Here is an 8,058-nt window from a genome sequence, read left to right as displayed (position 1 = left end):
GCAACTTTAGAAATTTTGATTTCCCAAGTTTGTTTTACAAGATTTTTACTTTGCAATTTGATTCGAGATTTCGGGTTTCTTCTACTCAATAAGTAAGTTCAAGAATTTTCCTTCTACAAATTTCATTTGGGTTCTTGCAAATATGATTAACTAAATCCAAAACTAGGGTTGTGGGAACCATGAGAAATAATAACGTATGAATATTAATTGAGTAATTCTTGACTAGTATTGATGCATGTGTTGGTAATTCTTTCGTTTAGAACTCGTTTTGTTGCTATTGTCAGACCAAAGAGGTAGTTAATAAGCAAAGAATTATCAACAAAGATTTAGTGTGATACTATCTAATAGTCTAATGTCAATTGGTGAGAGTGTGGAAACTAAGTTATACACTTATGTGATGTCTAATCTCAGGTAAAAATAGAGGTTAGTAAATTATAAGCATGTAGCAGACCTGCGGGCTGAAATTCTCTATTTGGCGGACCAATCACTTAGGGATACGTAAGTTACAACTTTGCATGTGATCCACTAGGAAAGGATTACTATTATTAGGATTATCGTTATGAGCTTAAAAAGAACATATAGGCCCTAGTTTCTCTCTCTTAGTGATCAAAACAAAGTTTGAATCTTGCTCAGCTATTACTTAACGATCAATACGTTATTTGTTACATAGAAACTCCCCTCCCCCTTTAGCTTTCGTGTTTCAGAAACAATTGTCTAAACAAATATAATCGTAAATTAAGGTTAAGTCTATACCATATTTCTCGTGGCACTGACCCCAACCAACAAGTTGGGTTCTTTAAATCATAACGATTGCTTATACTTATTTAGGGATGTATAACTTGAGCATATCACATATTGGCGCGCTGCTGCCGGGGAATAAGGCTTTTAGATTACGTCTAACTACATTATTTAACTTTAGTCATTTATTTCCCAATTTTAGGTTTATTTTTTGTTTTTTCTCTACATGTTTCTAATCTAGTGTATGCCAAGTACACAGAGTCGAGGCGAACGAATGACCCCATACAATCTAGAGTTGAACTAATTTTGAGAAAGATGAGTAATCAAGGGGTCAAAGTAAACCCAATCATTGGGAATCTAGGTAATTAAGTTGTGTTGCAGCCTCCTGGGGTTGTTAATGAAAATGTGCAGGTTCATGGCGATAATTTACTTGGAGATGCATTGAGGGTTCAAAATCCGCTAGATCTAAGGCTGCAACATAACTATATGGTCAAGTTTAATGTTGTTGAATTTGAAGGGCCCATTGTTCTCCCTACACTACTTCCAGGGCACACATTTTGTGGTGACTAGCAGTCTGATGCAGATGCTTACAACGAGGGTTTTGTTTGGTGGAATTACTTCGGAAAATCTGCATGGGCATATGGACAAGTTGAGGAGCGTTTGTAAGAGTTGTGTAAGGCGACCAGAGTTGAATATGGATGTCATAGGGTTGAGAGTACTACCTCTATAATTAATTAGAGATGATGCGATCTGGATTTCGGAGCTACCTTTCAACTCAATTCATACATGGGATCAATTGCACAAGGTGTTCATTATCGAAAATTTCCCGTTGTTTAAGAATTTGAACCACAAGGATAAACTTAATAACTTCGTGGAACTACCAGGAGAGTGTGTCAGTAGTTCATAGGATGGATTCACTTCATTCATAAGATGTGTTCTTAATCATCGTATTGATGATGAGCCAGTGAAGGAGTACCTCTATAGAGGCCAAGATGACAATGGTAAAGTTGTGATTGATACTAGGTTGTAGGATCAAATGGAGAGTGCACTTTTGAGGAGATCGCGGAGAATTTGGAGATGATTTCCCAAAATAATAATGCATAGAGTACTCGAAAGTAAGAAATATGAAGAATCATTTTTGCAGTTCAATCTGCACCTAGTCAATCTACTGGTGATATTCATGAGAAAATGGCTCAGATAAGGACAAAACTTGGGTTGGTATCGAAGCATGTAAGAGGAGGTGCCGAAAAGGTAAATGATGTGAATTATTTTACTAGGAATACACCATAACAAGTTAAGGAATGTTATTATGAAGAGGATGTGTATTTAGTGAATGATCAGACATGGGGTTTTCGAGCCAACGCCCAAGGTTCCAACTCGGGTAATTAGATCCAAGAGAAAGAAAATCAAGGTTAGAACTATGGCAACTATAATATGTCCAAGATAGGAACTACAACCGCGAAGACAACTACAACTGGAACAACTATGTCAACAAGAACGATTGGAGTGGGCCTTATGTTTCCGCACAAAATCGAGAATTTGGCAATAATGCAGTTGGGGGTAGTATGTCAAGGATTTAGGTATGATGCAGAAAATGATGAAGAGGTTTGATTTAAATTATTAGAATGTGAAGGAGATTCGAAATGACTTGTCTGGAATCGATCGAAAGTTTGTTGCCCATGCAATGTCGAACAAGCAACTTGAGTTGTAGATGAATTAGTTGTCCACTACAGTCAACACACTTCAACTTGGCACACTACCAACCAACAGTATCAAAAATCTAAAGAATGATGGGCATTGTATGACAGTCACTACTCAAGGGCTAAGCTGACCATTAATCAACCTATGTCGTTCGAGGTTGAAATTGTAGTTGCAATGATGATGATGACACTAAGGTTACTAGAGATTACAAATATGCTACAGAGAAGGAAGTGAAGATTACCCAAACAAAATTCCTCATGCCTAGACCTCCACCTCTATTCATACAGAGGTTCGTATAGAAGAATGAAGAAGGGAAATTTTACAGGTTTATTACTATGTTGAAAAAACTTTCCATCAAAGTTCCGTTGATAGAAGCTTTGGAGCAAATGAATGGTACGCAAAATTCATGAAATATTTGGTGACTAAGAAGAGAGTAGTAAACCTTGAAAATGATGATAGGTTGCAGCATGTAGTGTTATTGCTACTCAGTCGCTTGTGCAGAAGAAAGAGGATTACCATTGGTTTTATTCACATTTTTTGAAGGCGTTATGTGATTTGGGTGTTAGTATTAATGAGGTACCGTTGTCTATTTACAAAAAGTTGGATTACGGGCTCCAAAACCGACTGTGATGCAATTACTCAGGGCCAATAGAATTGTCAATAAGCTCATTGGTGTTCTCAAGAGGTACTTATGAATGCGGATTCATTTATTTTTTTGGCTGATTTTGTTACACTAGATTGTGAGGTTGATTTTGAGGTTCCCATCATCTTAGGTAGACCAATCCTAGCTACTAGGCACACCTTTGTCAATATGGAGAAGTGGCAGATGAAGTTCCAAATAAATAGTGAAGAGGTAACTTTTAATTTCTTTAAATCCGTAAAGTAGCAAAGCGATCTCAAATCATTGTGTGTGGTAAATCATAATGTGGAGCAAGGTTTTGATATGTCTATTGAAGAGAGGTTGGTTGTTGATGCACTAACAGCGGTAATGATGAATTTTGAGGGTGCTAGTATTGAGGACTATGATGAATTGATCGCTACACTTGATAGGTTTGAATTTCGTTCCAAACAAAATAAATTAAAGCTATATATGAAGAATCGCCACTCTCTACTCGCAAAACCGTCATTGAAGAGGCTCTGAAATCGTAGCTTAAGGCTCTACCATCACTTTTGAGATATGCATTCTTGCGGAGATATGGTACTTTACCAAGCATCATTGTGGTAGATTTGAGTGAGGTGCAAGTTGAGGTATTGGTTATGTGTTGAAAAGGTTTAAGAGGAAAATTCGGTGGGCTATTGCAGACATTATTGGGATACCTTCTGACATTTGTTCTCATAAAATCCAAACTATGCCAGATCACAAGCCTAGTATTGAGCACCAAAGAAGACTAAATCCTCTTATGCAAGAGGTAGTGAAAAAGGAAATAATCAAGTGGTTGCATGCTGGAGTTATTTATCCCTTTGCAGATAGTAGTTGGGTGTGTTATGTTGAGTGTGTGCCCAAGAAAGGTAGGATTACTGTGGTTATGGGGTCTGTTCAGGTTTTACTTAAACATACGCATAAGTGCACCTTCGGATTTTCTGGGCGGTGCCTGGGGCGACGCCCACCATCACGACAAGGGTGAATGGCGCGCCACGCCAGTCAATACGCCAATAGTTATTCTCTGAAGTTTAGGGGCTTGTTCCCCACGCCACTCGGTGCGCTAGGGTCGCCTGCGCACACCCGTTCTTCATCGTTTCGTCTATTTGAGTTCTTTCAAAGTAACTTTACCCCCATTTGATTCGTAACTAATAATAAAAACCTATGAATTATTCATAACCTTGAATTGATAATTCAAATTGAAGGTAGAGTAAGAGTTAAGTCGTGAGAATATATAAGAACATTTCAAGAGAGTCCTTTTGAATCTTTTGAGGAGTTTTTCTATAATTTCTAATAACTTATTTCAACAATCAAACAAATGAGCATGAGGAGGAGAATTTATCCATGAGTCTACTCTATTAACAAGATCCTTCATATAATCAACCATAACTCTTGAATCTATACTTCACATGCAACAGAGAGTTAAGAGTAGAGTCCAAGAAATTATTTGAGTTTAATTGTGAATCTTTTGTGATCAATTATTGATTTGAGCTATGTTTTGACGAAGTAAGTATAAGAATGAGAGAACTCGGAGACATAAGTTCCGTATTGTTATGTTGACCCTCGAGTCGAGTCGTTCATGTCCATAAATTCCTCATGAACTTCATAAATTGAGTACCTTTCAGAGGAGTAATATATTCGAGTTCTAAGTCTTGAGTCCTTGAGTTGAGTTTTCATGCCCATAATTCCGCATGAGTATTATGAGTTGAGAATTCTTTAAATGAGTAGTATAGTTGAAGTTTTTGAGTTCTGAATTGTCGAGTTTTGAGCATCGAGTTTTTTGTATGGTTATTGAAAACCTTGATTTGAGTCATTGACGTGTATCATTTGGCATGTACTCTATTTTGAAAAGGCTTTTACCTGTTCTTTTAAACTTATTATTAGAATTGAGAACTTTAGCCGAAGAAGAATAGGGCCAAGTTAATTTTCCATAAATGATATATGGAAACATAGAATTTTCAAGAGTAAATGTTTTCACATTTAAAAGAGGATTAAGCTGAGATTTCCAAAAGAGTTTTGAGCAGTTCAGTAACATCTCTTTTTAGAGAAAGATTTTGAGTAATAATATCAAATCACATAAAGAGTTATGTTTTTAAACCAAGACATAAATTATTTATTAAGGAAACAATTTTAGAAGCAACAAAGGAATTGAATCCCCATAAACTCAATCAATAAGTAAAATATTTATGTGGAATATACCCCTAAAAACTGAACGTGGTATTAAAAAATCTAATGTAATCAATAATGGGGATGGGAGTAGAGGTTGCACATTTTTAAAAAAAATCAGAAGAGTCTTTTTTAAAAAGAAATTGGGTTGGGGGAGGTGGTGGGGGTAGGGTACATGAGCGGGGTTGTGTGGGGTAGGGTGAGATTGTATGGGTTCAAGATATTAATTACTTCGTTTTGATTGAATATTTTTTTGGCTTTAAGAGATTAAAGTGGTTTACAACTATTGTACCCAAATCATATTGGATCAAATCCATATTTACCAATATTTTATATGGGTAGATTGTGATTCAATCCATTTTAACTCAATTCATATACAAACAATCCAAATCTGATTCATACAACTCATTTGCCACCCTCAGCTTTACCCTTCTTAACAAATCTCATGAATCCTTTCATAAGTGAAACCTTCGATTCAACGTGAACACCAACCTGAAATGTCATGTCCCTTTCATTGCAGTGTGCATACTCCTACCTACTCTAGGCTCCAAATAACATAGTCTGGATTACCCTCACCAGTAGCTCATCTTCCCTAACCAAATCAACAATACACAAGTATTCTTCATAACAACCTTAAAAGAACCCAATTTACGGTTTTATCAATTATTTCAATTTTGATAAATCATGGTGGAGAGTGCAATAGTGTTTAAAAAAAATTAAAACATTAAACATTGTTTATACACCTTCTTACTGAATATTTGTTTTTATAAAAAAGTATAAATATCGTATAACATGTGTAAATATTGAATCGCACATGCTCTCACACAAGACAGAACACCAAGTCCTTTATAACCCAAAGTTTAGCCATCTGAAGCTTGTTCAATCTACTCACCCTTAGTAATTTTTGGTGGATCAATTCAACTCAATTTAACTTATCTATTTGATATACCTAGTATACATTCAGTCGATAAGTAGGAATAACCCTTGCATGCTCAGCTCTATACGTAACTAAACCGAATTTCTCGGTCATGTCTAAATCATTTGGCTTCATACCATTTGGTAGCTCCCAATCTAAATAATGAAACAGTTGTGCTGGCACAAGACAAACAATTGTGAATTCTAATTGTAATCCAGGACAATTTCTTCTTCCTGAGCCAAAAGGTAAAAGTTGAAAATCACGTCCAAGAAGATCAATGTTGCTACCGATAAATCTTTCTGGTACAAACTCGGGTGCAGACCAAACTTCTGGACCTCTTCCAGTTGCCCAACTATTTACTAGAATTCTTGAACCTTTAGGTATATCAAATCCATCAATTGTGCAATCTTCAATGGATTCATGAGGGATCAAAAGTGGTCCTACGGGATGAAGACTAAAAACTTCTTTTATGACCATTTCTAAATAATCTAATTTTTCCAAGTCTGATTCTTCTACCATTCTATTTATGCCAACAACTTGTTCCTACTCCTTTTGTAAATTTTTCATTACTTTTGGGTGCTGAGGTATCCATTGAAGCCATTAGTATGTCCTGCATAGAGAGTTCTTTTTCAGTCATGCTAAACTAATACCAAGTAGATTATCAATTATTTTTACCCAAGTAGACTTAGGGGGTTTCTAACACAATTTTGTTACTAGACTCCTTGTAAGTTGTGAATGAAATTCTTTTTACAATATAAGTTATACTCAACGACAAATAGACCATGTAGTAAATGGACTTTAACACTATCAAATTATCCAAAGTACCAACAAATAACCCAAAACTATATTTTGTTAAAAATTGGAATTTGTGATCTTAAAATATGACAAATTATTTACTTTAACACTTAAAGATACCTTAATAATTAATGCAAATCTTCTTATACCATCAACAAAATATTAGTTAAACTCAACTAAAATTAATTTTTAAGATATTACCATTAAAATAGCTTTGATATGGGGACGATCAAACTCGAACTCTGCTTTGCCAGAATTCATGATGTCCATAATATTATCAACAATATCCTTGGTTTTTTTCTCCTTTTTGGAATCTTGAATATGTTCATCAATAACTCTCTCCGAAAATTCATCAAAAACTTTTGCCAATTCTTTTATACGACGAACAACTCCCTGCAAATCAAACACATCAAGAAATGGAAAAAACTCACCAATATTTGGTGTTGCTGTTATTATCATAATTTCTTGAATAACATCTTTAAAACGTCTTTTATCAAAGTCATCATCAATATATTTTTTCCCAAATATCATTAAACAAGCCACGTTGGCATTTAGTGTAGCAACTTTAGCATTAATATCAACTTCAACACCACCAGTAGCTGCCCGATTGATAAAAGTCACAAAATTTCTAACTTCTTTATTTCTCATGGATTGAAATGAATTGATCTTGAGAATACTAAGCAATTCTAACGTACACAATTTTCGCATATTTCTCCAATAAGGTCCATATTTTGCAAACGTCAAGTTTCTTTGATTGTATGCGCAAATTGAGCAACTCTATTATTTGTTCGACAAGCAAAAATAAGATCATGCTTTTTCAAGAATTGTTCAGCAGCATGAGGAGATGAAGCAACAATTATAGGAACTAGGCCAAATCTCATGATCATTATGGGACCATATTTTTTGGCTATTTGATATAGTTCTTGGTGGACATTTTTGTCAATCATATGGAGATTTCTTATAATTGGAAGCCCTTTTGGTCCTGGAGGGATTTTTTCCCTTCTTTTTGATGAATTTATTATGCAATACTTGAAAAATTTATAGCACTACAAGTAGTGCAAGAACTTGTAAGAAAATTGAAGCCATTGAATATTATTGTGTT

General features: G+C 35.2%; 1 pseudogene; it reads right to left on the bottom strand.

Moving 5' to 3' along the window:
• Positions 1-6,194: 6,194 nt before the first annotated feature.
• LOC101258442 (cytochrome P450 71AU50-like) lies at positions 6,195-7,604 on the bottom strand (annotated as a pseudogene).
• Between the last annotated feature and the right edge of the window lie 454 nt (positions 7,605-8,058).

Source organism: Solanum lycopersicum, chromosome 3 (genome assembly GCF_036512215.1).
Source record: "Solanum lycopersicum chromosome 3, SLM_r2.1".
Taxonomy (NCBI): Eukaryota; Viridiplantae; Streptophyta; class Magnoliopsida; order Solanales; family Solanaceae; genus Solanum; species Solanum lycopersicum.
The sequence above is the reverse complement of the archived record's forward strand: the minus strand, read 5'-3'. Positions and strand labels throughout refer to the sequence as shown.